The sequence below is a fragment of the Canis lupus genome, chromosome 20 (assembly GCF_011100685.1).
Source record: "Canis lupus familiaris isolate Mischka breed German Shepherd chromosome 20, alternate assembly UU_Cfam_GSD_1.0, whole genome shotgun sequence".
In the NCBI taxonomy this organism is placed as follows: domain Eukaryota; kingdom Metazoa; phylum Chordata; class Mammalia; order Carnivora; family Canidae; genus Canis; species Canis lupus.
The window spans coordinates 8,684,809-8,699,073 of record NC_049241.1 but is presented as its reverse complement, the minus strand read 5'-3'; the positions used below and the strand labels follow the sequence as shown (position 1 = coordinate 8,699,073).

The 14,265-nt window shown below is 41.3% G+C and overlaps 1 long non-coding RNA gene across 1 annotated transcript in view; it reads right to left on the bottom strand.

Moving 5' to 3' along the window:
- Window positions 1-283: 283 nt before the first annotated feature.
- LOC111091244 overlaps window positions 284-14,265 on the bottom strand; it is a 51,516-nt gene continuing 37,534 nt past the window's right edge. Inside the window, exons 5-6 of the long non-coding RNA XR_005374623.1 lie at window positions 6,013-6,090; window positions 284-333 (exon numbers count right to left, since the gene is read on the bottom strand). This is a non-coding gene — a long non-coding RNA (uncharacterized LOC111091244). The remainder of the gene's footprint in view (window positions 334-6,012; window positions 6,091-14,265) is intronic.

The following is a 14,265-nucleotide window of genomic DNA, read 5'->3' as shown; positions in this document are numbered from 1 at the left end:
TTAGTTAAGTTTGTTTGATGATAGTTTTTTTTTTAATGTCCTCATTTTGGCAAAATAAAAAATAAGCAGTGTTATTTCTATCCCAAATTTTATTTTATTTTATTTCTTAGCAAAATGACTTTATTAAGAAGGCTTTGAAGTAAAAAAAAAAAAAAAAAAGGGATCCCTGGGTGGCACAGCGGGGGATCCCTGGTTGGCACAGCGGTTTGGTGCCTGCCTTTGGCCCAGGGCGCAATCCTGGTGACCCGGGATCGAGTCCCACATTGGGCTTCCGGTGCATGGAGCCTGCTTCTCCCTCTGCCTGTGTCTCTGCCTCTCTCTCTCTCTCTGTGACTATCATAAATGAATAAAAATTAAAAAATAAAAGTGAAGTAAAAAAAATATAAAATTTTTGATACAATTTTCCAAACTCTTAAATCAGCTCAGCAAATATATAATCAGTAATTTAGCTGTATAAGATTAAATGTCCTTTTTTTTTTAAAGACTTTATTTATTTATTCATAGAGACCGAGAGAGAGAGAGAGAGAGAGAGAGAGAGAGAGGCAGAGACACAGGCGGAGGGAGAAGCAGGCACCATACATAGAGCCTGACGTGGGACTCGATCCGGGGTCTCCAGGATCACGCCCTGGGCTGCAGGCGGCGCTAAACCGCTGCGCCACCAGGGCTGCCCTAAATGTCCATTTTGATTTAAAACAAAACGTATCTTAGTTCTTTAACTTTATTCCATAAAGTACATATTTCCCTATAAATTCCCTTCCTTGATGTCGGTTTCTTCTTTCCCTCTAGTTGTGGAATTTGTTCTGTCAGTCCTTGGGTTGATTTCCTGGGTTTTCAGAATGATTTGACAGTTATCTAGTTGTGTTCAAAGGACAAGCCAAGCCTAGGTTCCTCCTACTGTGCTGCCATCTCTCCATCTCAAATTTTAAAACAAAATTATGAGGCTCATAAATGGGCTCCACAATTTGGGCAACTCAGACCCATGTGAAGTCATATCATGTGAGCACAGAGTGCTCAATAAACTTGGTTTCCCCTTTCATCGGCTCCTTGCAGAGGGCATCTGGCTGTTTCCTGAGAATCCGAAGATCTTGGAATCAAGGGGCTATGGAGAGAGTTTCATTCCTCACCTTCCCCCACCTTGGCCATTGAAGAACAGAGGCCAAAGAGGAGACTGCCTTGAACAAAGAGGTGGATTGATCCTGCCAATTAGACTGATCAACCTAATTCATTTATGCATCCATGCAATAAATAAGGGAAAGTCTCCTGTAATGTGCCGGCACAGCATTATGCTAGCCCTGGGATGAGATGGTGGGTAAAACAGATGTGGCCCCTCCCCTTCTAGAGCTTACAACTTAATGGGGAGATAGAAGGTACTGGGAGGAGGATCAGGGAAGGGGTCATCCTCAAAGTTTCCTTCTGTGGATGCTCCTAGTTTGGATACTGTTCAGAACATGAGTTACTGGAGCCAGAAGCTCCATCTTTTCTCCTTACTCTGCTATGAATTATCACACACCCCCCCTTTTTTTTTCTATCCTGCTCTGCCAAATCAGGCAGTCCAGGGAAAAAAAAGCACAGAAGTCCACTTACCACTCTCTCTTAAGGGAAGAACTGGGATTCTTGCAAAGTTGGGCCTTTAGTTCCTTGTTGGTTGCTCTATTCTAGCTCTGCAGAGCAAAGCCACCCTGTAGACATCTGCCCGCCACCCATACCACCTCTGACATTTTACTCCATTCCCCCTCACTCAGTCCCTGTGTTTGGTGAGATTCAACCCACCACCACCATTTTCCTCTTCTCTAGAGAGGGGCAAATGATCAGGCCTGGGCAATGAGAATACTCCATTGTTCTAAACAAAATGACTGGTTCAGGGGTAGGCCCATAAGCCAACCCAAATAGTTGAAACTGATATCTAGTTTGAGATATCTAGATTGATATCTACTTGAGATTGATATCCTGCAGTTTGCAAGAGAGAGGTATTGTCTTTCTGTTGAGTTTGTTGAACTGAGTGAATGGTAAATTTCAGCTAATGGGAGCCATCTTTGACACCCTAAGGAGAGACTTTGTCTAAGAATAAAGTGAACACATAGAAAGGTAAGATATGGAGAGAGAGAGAGTTCTGATGACATAGTTTGAACACCTGGATCCATCCATGCCTGAAGACCTGCTTCTGGATTGTTCTATTTGGTGAGCCAATACATTCAAGTTTTGCTTAAGCCAGTTTGAGATGGGGTTTTGTCACTTCCAATCAAAATCATCCTACATTACTCAACTACATCTCCCAAAAGAGAGCAGGGCTGGTATAATAGATTGTTTATATTGTGAAAGAATGCCTGTCAGGCTACTCCTGACATAGTGGAATAAAAGACCAGAATTTGAGGTCCATCTCTGCCACTGGACGATGATGCTAATCCTCAGAGCCTTATTTTCTTCCTTTGTAAAATGGAGAAAAACATACTTTTTACCTACAGATGTTGTGAGAATTAAAAGAGATAATGGATGGAAAGGAGCTTTGTAAACTGAAAATGGCTTTATAAATGTAAAGGATTGTCATTAAATTTTAATAAGTGGCTTGCCCAAGGATTAGAAATAGCAGCAGTATCGGAAAAGCACTTGCTGAGCTGTGAGTAGGTGGCACAGAATGTCTCCTTGTTTTAAAAACTAACCTTGGAGCAGTTACAGAAAGAAAGATTGAGAATGCTCTACAGAAAGAGCTTCTCTTTGACCCCAGGGAATGGCCAGACCAGAATGGAACATTTGTGGAAATGAGATGGGGATTAAAGACCATAGGGCAATGATGATGCTGGACTGAGCACCTGGATGAGAAGCGAAGCCCCCAGGCCAATTCCAGCCAGTATCTTAGTGAAGAAAGAGTTGTAACTTGCTGGGTACCCTTATGCCTAAATTAAGTGTTCAATTACATTGAATGTTTATTAAGCTCTTACAACATTCTAGGTCCCCTGATCTTCATTTGACATTATGTATGTATGTTATGTATGACATGCAAATGTATTATCTCATTCAGTCTTCACGATAGCCCTGTAAGATAGTGTTTGGAGCTAAACCATATCCCTCCCCCGAAAAAAAATACATATATTGAAGTCCCAACCTCTAGTACCTCAGAATGTGACTGTATTTGGAGACAGAGACTTTAAAGAGGTGATGAAGGAGGGGCAGGCACCTGGCTGGCTTAGTTGGTGGAGGAGCTTGTGACTCTTGATCTTGGGGTTAAGAGCTTGAGCCCCACATTGGGTGTAGAGATTACTTAAGAATAAAAAAAAGAATAAAAAGTATTTGAAGAGGTGATAAAGGTAAAATGAGTTCATCTGGGTGGACTGTGATCCAGCATCATTGGTATGCTTATAAGAGGAAATTAGAACACAGACAACACAGAGACCACAGGATGACTGCAGAGGACAGAGAAAGAAAGTAGCCATATACAAGCCAAAGAGAGAGGCTTCAGAAGAAACCAAACTTTCTGACATCTTGATCTTGTACTTTCAGCCACCAAAACTGTGAAAATTTTAACTTGTCTTGTTTAAACCACTCAGTTTGTAGTATTTTGTTATGCCAGCCCTAGCAAACCAATACAGGTTGGTACTATTATATGCCCATTTTGTAGAGGAGGACACTGAGGATGAATAACTTGCCCAAAGTCACACTTCTAGCAATTGGGAGAGTTGGGATTTAGCCTCAGGAGGCCTGCTCCAGAGCCCACATTCTTAATTACTGTGCCAGATAGATCATTCTGAAGAGTGGAATCAATTCTTCTCAATTACCTTTGTTTCCTTTTTACATTCCTATCATTTGGTTATGAACATATATGCACTGGTATCACTATCTGGGTTTAAGTCTAATTTCTGCAAATTACTAACTGCTTTTAAGCACCAGTTTCCTCATCTATAAAGTGGGGATGACGATAATAGTATTTCCCTCGAGCGTTTTCAGGAATGTTGAATGAGATATTGTGCACATAAAGTGCTAAGCACTTGCAAAACATTGAAAAGCTATTTGCTATTATTATTGCGTAGCTAGAAAGTGGGATTTCCAGGATTCAAACCTGGGACTAGCTTGGCTAAAGCTACTAGTGCAATCAATCAATCAATCAATCTACTAGTGCATTTAACTCTCACATTGAACTGTCTGAAGTTCCTGAGCCCTTGCAGAGAGGCACCAGATTTATGGAGTCAGACCATGGGTAATTGTATTCTAATTCTGAGTCGTATGTTATGTTTATTCTTTGAACGTCATTTTTCTAGTCTATAAAATTGAACAACTCCTTAACCTCACATGGTTTAAATGAGGTAAAGTATGTAAGATATTGGTCACACAACAGATGCTCATAAACATTAGTAGAGAGGATTTTGTCTTTTGTAGGAGGTTAGGTTTTAAAACAAATGCAGTTTGGGGTGGGGGATGGTGCCTGGCTGGCTCAGTAGGAAGAGCACACAACTCTTGATCTTGAGGTTGGGAGCTCAAGCCCCATGCTGCATGTAAAGATTACTTAAAATTTTTAGAAACAAATGTAGATGGGGAGAAATATGGTGTAAATTACCCTTTAAAAAAAAACCTTAACTTTCCATGAAGTACTATAAGCAAGTTTTCATGTATACCACCCCATCCTGTAGTTTTTAGGTACTAAAGTTTCAAAAAACTGAGATAGACTAAGGAAAATGGAGGGAAAAGTCCATTTTCAGGGGCACCTGGGTGGCTTGGTCAGTTGAGCATCTGCCTTTGGCTTGGGTCATGATCTCGGGGTCCTGGACTCGAGCCCTGCATCTGGCTCTCTGCTCAGCAATGAGTCTGCTTTTCCCTCTCCCTCTGCCTCTGTGATCTCTCTTGCTCTCACTCTCTCTCAAATAAATAAATAAAATCTTTTTTTTAAAAAAAGCTCATTTTCAGATATGGAGACATTCAAACCATTCTGCCATTAACATAGTATTTCTCTTTTAAAATAGGGGTATTTTGGGCAGCCCCGGTGGCCCAGCGGTTTGGCTCCACCTTGGGCCCTGGGTGTGATCCTGGAGACCCGGGATCGAGTCCTGCATCCGGCTCCCTGCATGGCGCCTGCTTCTCCCTCTGCCTGTGTCTCTGCCTCTCTCTTTCTCTGTCATGAATGAATAAATAAAATCTTTAAAAAAAGGGATCCCTGGGTGGCGCAGCGGTTTAGCGCCTGTCTTTGGCCCAGGGCGCAATTCTGGAGACCCAGGATCGAGTCCCATGTCGGGCTCCCAGTGCATGGAGCCTGCTCCCTCTGCCTGTGTCTCTGCCTCTCTCTCTCTCTCTCTGTGTGACTATCATAAATAAATAAAAATTTTAAAAAAATAGGGGTATGTAGAAAATTGTAAAGAATTCATAAAAAAAAGAATTCATATTTACTTGTAGAATTTACTCTTTATAAAGTCTCTAAAATATTACTACACAAAACAGGTTAATTTATGCTTGTAAGGAGTAAAATAAATCATGTAGCCACCTCTTCGGGAATCAATCCTTAAATGTGTGTATAAAGCTGCAATGGAGCCTGGGGTGCCCGGTTGGCTCAGTCAGGAGAGCATGTGACTTGATATCAGGGGCAAGAGTTGGGTATAGAGTTACTTTAAAAAAAAAGCTAAAATGGAAAATCTATGGAATTTGTCTGTCCAGCATTTCCTTTTTCTTTCTTCTGATAATATTCAGCTTCTTTTTTTTTTAATTTTTATTTATTTATGATAGTCACACAGAGAGAGAGAGGGGCAGAGACACAGGCAGAAGGAGAAGCAGGCTCCATGCACCGAGAGCCCGACATGGGATTCGATCCCGGGTCTCCAGGATCGCGCCCTGGGCCAAAGGCAGGCGATAAACTGCTGCACCACCCAGGGATCCCAATATTCAGCTTCTTTTAAGAAACTGGCTTTCCTCCCCTCTCTGGGCAGGAGTAGATATGGGTCCCAGGCCGGCCAATCATATTATCTTAGTCAGCTCAGCAGGTATTAGAAGATATCATAGACTGTGTGGCTTAAACATGAAACATTTCTTTCTTACAGTTCTGGAGATCATGGTGCTGCATGGTCAGATTCTGGTGAGGACTCTCTTCCCGATTTACAGATAGCCACCTTCTTTCTGTTTCCAGATATGGCAAAGAAAGAAAGAGAGAGAGCTCTAGTCTCTTTTTAGGAGGACATTAATCGTATCAAGGGCTCTATCCTCACAACCTCATCTCAACTTAATTACCCTCCAAAGACCCTACCTCCTAATACCATCACAATGGAGCTTAGGGTCTCAACATATGAATTTGGGTGGGGAAACAAACATGTAGTCCTTAATACTGCCCCACCCACTGGCTTTAATCCTTTGGTCTCAGGATGGGCACCTGAGCCCATCCTGGTCAAAGGATTTCTTTGGGGAAATAGAGGTAGGGGTGGGGCAGAGAGAGATGTTTGGTTCTCCATTCCTTGGATCATAAGCTGTAAAGATTCCACCTTTAGGTTGTAAATTATCACATTCACCATCCCATTGGGGAGCCTGAGGAAAGTAAGGCCAACATGTACACAGAAGATGGATTGAGGGATACCTGGGTGGATCAGATGGTTAAGCATCTGCCTTGGGCTTAGATCATGAACCCAGGGTCCTGGGATCAAGCCCCACATTGGGCTCCCCACTCAGAGAGGAGTCTGCTTCTCCCTTTCCCTCTGCCTCTCCTCCTGCTTATGCTCTCTCTCTCTGTATCTCTCTGTCTCAGATGAATACATAAAATCTTAAAAAAAAAAAAAAGTAGGTTGAAAGATGGAGAGATTCTGTTTTTTTTAAGACTTTAATTTTTTTTTATTATTATTTATGATAGTCACAGAGAGAGAGAGAGGCGCAGAGACACAGGCAGAGGGAGAAGCAGGCTCCATGCACCGGGAGCCTGATGTGGGATTCGATCCCGGGTCTCCAGGATCACGCCCTGGGCCAAAGGCAGGCGCCAAACCGCTGCGCCACCCAGGGATCCCCAAGACTTTAATTTTTTTTTATAAAAATTTTTAAAATTTATTTATGATAGTCACATACACACAGAGAGAGAGAGGCAGAGACACAGGCAGAGGGAGAAGCAGGCTCCATACACCGGGAGCCCGACGTGGGACTCGATCCCGGGTCTCCAGGATCACGCCCTGGGCCAAAGGCAGGCGCCAAACCGCTGTGCCACCCAGGGATCCCTTAAGACTTTAATTTTTAAGCCATCTCCACATCCAAGGTGGGGCTTGAACTCACAACCCCAAGATCAAGAGATACATACTCCACTGAACTGAACCAGCCAGGCACCCCTGAAAGATGGAGAGATTCATAATATTGTTTGAGATCCTATTATTGAGGTTATACATGTCTTTACATCATTCTTCTTAATCCCCCCCCCCTTTTTTTGTCTACAATGGTTTGAATTACCTTTCTTTTCAATGTTCCTTCCTCCAAGAATCCTAATAAAAACTCTGTCTTGGGGTACCTGAGTAGCACCATTGGCTAAGCTTCTGACATTTTATTTCAGCTCAGGTCATAATCTCAGGGTCATGAGATCAAGCTTAGCATGGAGTCTGCTTGAGATTCTCTCTCTCCATCTCCCTCTGCCCCTATCCCTGCTTGTACACACTCTCTCTCCCTAAAATAACTAAATAAAATATTTTTTAAAAAACATGTTTCTCTTCCTCTCTCAATATCACACGTTATTTCTTGCTTTTTTAAAAAAGATTTTATTTATTTATTCATGAGAAACACAGAGAGAGGCAGAGACACAGGCAGAGGGAGAAGCAGGCTCCCTGCAGGGAGCCTGATGTGGGAATCAATCCCAGGACCCTGGGATCACGACCTGAGCCAAAGGCAGATGCTCATCCACTGAGCCACCCAGGGATTCCTATCCCTTGCTTTTTGACATGAGAATTAATCATTCATTCCTTCACTCATTCAGTCAATAAATATCAGTAGCATCTCATATTTAATAGGCCCCGTAGGAACACAAAGATGAAGACCCATCCCTGCCCTTGAGGAGCTCACCATCTAGAGGAGGAACAAGGGAACAGATGGGGTATAATGAGTATAACAGAGGTGTCTCAGAAATTTGGAGAACCATGTGAAGGGGCTCACTGGACTGTGATCTTGAGTGAGTCACCTAAACTTTCTGAATCTATAAACTTTTGTTTCTTTTATTTTTAAGATTTTATTTATTTATTCATGAGAGACACAGCAGAGAGAGAAGCAGGCTCCATGCAGGGAGCCCGATGTGGGACTTGATCCTGGGACTCCAGGATCACACCCTGGGCCAAAGGCAGCGCTAAACCACTGAGCCACCGGGGCTGCCCTAAACTTTTGTTTCATCTATAAGGAGGCCATCATAAAAAATACTGTTTCACAGATTATTTAAAAATAATGTGCTTTATACTTGAAGCAAACTAAAAATGTGAATGGTTCATATAATAACAAGATGCCTCAAAAAAAAAAAAAGATGCCTGAATAACTGTAGCATACCTTTCCTCATAAGCATCTGTATTATTCAGAACTCTTGGGTTGCAAATGACAAAGACCTAACAAACTGGCATAAGCAAGAATAGGTTCCAGTAGAATCTAACTGCTCACACGACAGGGTTAGGAATCAGCCTCTTCCCTGCTTTACTGTCCATCCTTGGCTCCACGCCTTGTCAAGATCTTGCCAACTTATGGCAAGATGGCTTTGCTAACTTTGTGATTTAAAAGAAATGGTCTATGTGATACTCCTATTTTGAAATTTGTGGAAAATCCCTTTGAGCCCTAATACATGGTCAGTTTTCATAAATGTTCTCTGTGTGCTTGCAAAGAATGTGTATTCTCTATTAATCGAAGGAAGTTGGGATGCCTGGGTGGCTCAGTGGTTGAGCGTCTGTCTTTGGCTCAGGGCCTGATCCCAGGATCCAGGATCGAGTCCCACATTGGGTTCCCTATGGGGAGCCTGCTTCTCCCTCTGCCTGTGTCTCTGTCTCTCTGTGTGTCTCTCATGAGTAAATAAATAAGTCTTTTTAAAAATGGAAGGGGGCAGCCCCCCCCCCCTCCGTGGTGCAGCGGTTTAGCACCGCCTGCAGCCTGGGGTGTGATCCTGGAGACCCAGGATCGAGTCCCACATAAGGCTCCCTGCATGGAGCCTGCTTCTCCCTCTGCCTGTGTCTCTGCCTCTCTCTCTCTCTGTCTCTGTCTCTATGAATTAATAAATAAAAAATCTTAAAAAAAACAAATAAAAATGGAAGGAAGTTCTGTATGTTTATTAGCTATAGCCTGTTAATTGTCTTGTTCACATTTTAAGGATCATTACTAATTTTTTTTTTTTGTCTGAGAAGTATATTAAAATCTCCCATTCTGATTCATGAAAGGACATGAGAGAACTTTATGGAATGATGTTAATACTCTATATCTTGCTGGGCATTTAGGTTACACGGGTGTATGTATTTCTCAAAACTCAGCAAATGTATACTTAAGATTTGTGCATTTTGGGATGCCTGGGTGGCTCACTGGTTGAGCACCTGTCTTCAGCTCAGGGCGTGATCCTGGAGTCTCGGGATGGAGTCCCACATTGGGCTCCTCACAGGGAGCCTGCTTCTCCCTCTATGTCTCTGCTTCCCTCTCTGTGTCTCTCATGAATAAATAAATAAAAATCTTTAAAAAAATGATTTGTGCATTTTGTCACATGCAAAATTTATTTCAAAAGAAAAATTTGCAACTAGATAGTCAACTTCAGTTAATAGTCTTTAAGGGAAAGGATACTGACTGCAACTTACTTTGGAATGTATAAGAAAATAAGATGGGTTGATACACGGATAGAAAGAGAGATGGTGGGCAGCCCCGGTGGCGCAGTGGTTTAGCACCGCCTGTAGCCCAGGGCGTGATCCTGGAGACCCTGGATCGAGTCCCACGTCAGGCTCTCTGCATGGTGCCTGCTTCTGTCTCTGCCTCTCTCTCTCTCTGCGTCTCTATGAATAAATAAATAAAATCTTTTAAAAAAATTTTTTAAAATAGAGAGATGGATAGTTATGTGTAAAAGCAAATATAGAGTAAAATGCTACTGGTAGGACTTAGGTAGTAAGTACAGGCATGCCTTGTTTTATTGTACTTTGCTTTATGGCATTTTGCAGATACTGCATTTTTTACGAACTGAAAATTCGTGGCAACCCTGCTGTGAGCAACTCTATTGGCACCATTTTTCCAATAGCATTCGTTTGTTTCATGTGTTTATTTCACATTTTGGTAATTCTCAATATTTCAAACTTTTCGTTAATATATTTTTTATGGTGATCTGTGATCAGTGATCTTTGATGTTACAATATATGCAACAACAAAGCCTGGATGACAACACAATTGTTTATAACATGGTCTACTGTTGTTGTTGTTTAAAGATTTTATTTATTTATTTGAGAGAGAGAGAGAGAGAGCATGAGTGGGGGGTTGGGTAGAGGGAGCAAGAGAAGATGATTCCCTATTGAGCAGTGAGCCAGACACAGGGCTCTCCCTCTCCCCTCCACTCTCTCTCCCTCAATTAAATAAATAAAATCTTAAAAAAAGAAATGGAGACTGGAGATGTGACTGAACTGTTGAAATCTCATGGTAAAACTTTAATGTACAAGGATTGCTTCTTATAGATAACGAAAGAACATAGTTTCTTGAGATGGAATCTAGTCCAGGTGAAGTTGCTATGAGGATTCTTCAAGTGACAACAAAAGACTTAGAATATTACATAAGCTTAGTTGATAATGCAGCAGCAGGGTTTGAAAAGATTGACTCCAATTTTGTTAGAAGTTCTACTGTGGGTAAAATGATATCAAACAGCATCACATGCTACACAGAAATCATTTGCGAAGGGAAGTGTTAATAAATGTGGCAAACTTCATTGTTTTATTTTAAGAAATTGCCACAGCCACCTCCACCTTCAACAACGACTCCCCTGATCAGTCAGTAGCCATCAACATGAAGGCAAGACTCTCTACTGGCAAACAGATTAAAAAGGTCAGGTGATGGTTACCATTTTTTACCAATAAAGTTTTTTTTTAAGTAGTTTTAATTAAGGTATATGCATTGTTTTCTAGGCCTATCTATTTCACACATAATAAACTACAGTATAGTATAAACATAACTTTTATATGGATTGGGAAACCAAAAAAATTATTTGACCCCCTTTATTGCAGTATTTGCTCTGTTGTGGTGGTCTAGCACTGAATCTGCAATATATCCAAGGTATGCCTGTATTTGGGTGAGATTTTTTCAACAGTGTGAGATTCTTTTAACTTCCATCCAGTACGTTTGAAATTTTTCATTAAAAAATGTTGGAGAAAAAAAAATGTTGGAGAGGGGCACCTCGTGGATCAGTCAGGAAAGCATCTGACTTCAGCTCAGGCCCTGATCCCAGGGTCCTGGAATAGACCCCCTGAATTGGGCTTTCTGCTCAGCAGGGAGTCTACTTCTCCCTCTCCTTCTACCTCTCTCCTCTGCTCATGCTTGCTCGCTCTCCCAAATAAATAAAATATTTTATTTTATTTTTCTTAAGATTTTATTTATTTATTCGTGAGAGAGAGAGGCAGAGACATAGATACAGGGAATAGCAGGCTTCCCACAGGGAGCCTGATGTGGGACTCGATCCCAGGACCCCAGGATCACACCCTGAGCCAAAAGCAGATGCTCAACCACTGAGCCACCATAAAATCTTTTTAAAAATGATTGTTGATTTGCCAATTTCTCCTTGTGAGTCTGTTAATTTTTGCTACATATATTGAGACTGAGTTATTAGATTTTTTAAAATAGATTTTATTTATTTATTCATGAGAGACACAGAAAGAGAGGCAGAGACACAGGCAGAGGGAGAATCAGGCTCCATGCAGGGAGCCGGACATGGGACCCGATCCCAGGACTCCAGGATCACGCCCTGGGCCGAAGGCGGCGCTAAACCACTGAGCCACCCAGGGATCCTCCTGAGTTATTAGATTGATACTAGAATTCTTTTGGCTGTTACTTCCCTGGTGTATACTCTTTTACCTTCAGTCTTTCTGTTTCATTATGTTTTCAGAGTATCTTCTGTAAGAATCAAAAAGCTTCAGAAAAGATATCCGTTATGGGAATCTCTGTCTTACAATAGGTAAAAATTAATCTGTTTACATGTATTGTGCTTATTGATCAATTTGAACTTATTTTTGTGCCAATTTTGTGTCTTACATTTACTTTACTTTTATACTGTACATTTATTATATTTACTCCACTTGTTTCTTTTATATATATATTTTTTAATTTTTTATTATTTTTAGAATTTATATATATATTTTAATATATTTTTTATTTTTAAGTAATCTATACACCCGACATGGAGCTTGAACTTAGAAGCCCGAGATCAAGAGTTGCATATGTTACCTATTGAGCCACCCAGGCACACCTACTTCTTGTATTTCAGTGGTCTAGTTTTCTTATCTTTTCGTTTTTCTTTAAGATGTATTTATTTGAGAGAGAGAGAGTGTGGGTGGGAGGGGTAGAGGGAGAGGGAGAGAGAAACTGAAGCAGACTCTGTCCTAAGCACTGAGCCCAACTCAGGGCTTGATCTCACAACTCAGATCAGACCTGAGCCAAAACCAAGAGCTGGACACTTAACCGACTGTGCTACCTAGGCACAGTTTTCTTTATTCTGGTCTCGTTTTCTTTATTCTTTTTTTTTTTTTAAGATTTTATTTATTTATTCACAAGAGACACAGAGAGAGAGAGAGGCAGAGACATAGGCAGAGGGAGAAGCAGGCTCCATGCCGGGAGCCCAATGTGGGACTCGATTCCCAGACTCCGGGATCATGCCCTGAACTGAAGGCAGACGCTAAACCGCTGAGCCACCCAGGTGTCCCTAGTTTTCTTCTCTTTTTTTTTTTTATTGTATTTATTCATTAATGAGAAGCACAGAGAGGGAGAGAGAGGCAGAGACACAGGCAGAGGGAGAAGCAGGCTCCATGCAGGGAGCCCGATGTGGGACTGGATCCCAGGCCTCCAGGACCATGCCCTGGGCTGAAGGCAGCACTAAGCCGCTGAGCCACCTGGGCTGCCCCCTAGTTTTCTTTATTCTTGATTTTCCTTTTGTTGGTTTGGAAGATCTGTAATTCATACCTTGTGAGATATTTCCCCATTTACCATTTCCTACGAGAATCCTCTTGTTTTTCAGTACTAGAACTCCACACTTTTTATCTTCGCATGCAACATTTTCTGTCCAAAATTTATGTAAGGAAATTTTGTATTTACATCCCCAAAATTCAGTGCAATGTTTTAACCAAAACTCATTGTAGGAAATATTTTCAGATAATTTCCAATTGTTATTGGTACAATATCAGAATCAAGTGTTCTTTCCAAAGTGTGGCTTCCAGTCAACAAAAGGGGTGTGAAGTCAGAAGTTGTTGGTGCTGAGAGAAGCATAACTGTGTTATGCTATTGCATAAAAATTATTGTTTGCTAACAGCCGTATTATTTGTTTGGTGGTTAGGAAGCAATGTTTTTTTGGATTCTGTGTATGTGGTAAAATATACAGTAAAAATGTGTCCTTTTAACCACTTTTTAAAAGAGAAAGGAGCAGGAGAGGAATAGAGAGAGAATCTTAAGCTGACTCCACACCCAGCATGGAGCCCAATGCAGGGGTCCATCTCATCACCCTGAAATATGACCTGAGCCAAAACAAAGAGTTGGACGTTTAACTGACTGAACCATCCAGGCACCCGACCTTTTAACTATTTTTAAGTGTACAGTTTAATGGCAGTAAGTACATTCACAACATTGTGCAACCACTACCACTTCCATTTCCAGAACTTTTTTTATCATTGCAAACTGAAACTCTGTACCATTTAAACAATAACTGTCTATTTTTCCTATGTCCCCCAGACCTAGTAACTTCTAATCTACTTCCTATCTCTATGAATTGGCCTATTCTAGGTACCTTATCTAAGTGGAATCATACAATATTTGCCCTTTCATGTCTAGCTTATTTTACTTAGCATAACTTCTTTTAAAGATTTGAGGAGGGGTAGAGGGAGATGGAAGGGAAATCTGAAGCAGACTCTGCACTGAGCAAGGAGCCTGATGCAGGGCTCAATCTTACAACCCTGAGATCATGACCTGAGTGAAAACAAGAGTCGGATGCTTAACTTACTGCACCACCCAGGCACCCTGTACATAATGTTTTTAAAGTTCATCCATGCTGTAGAGTGTATCAAAATTTTATTCCTTTGTAAGGCTTATATTCCATTTATGTATATATCACATTTTGTTTACCCACTTTTATGGTTTTTTTGTTTC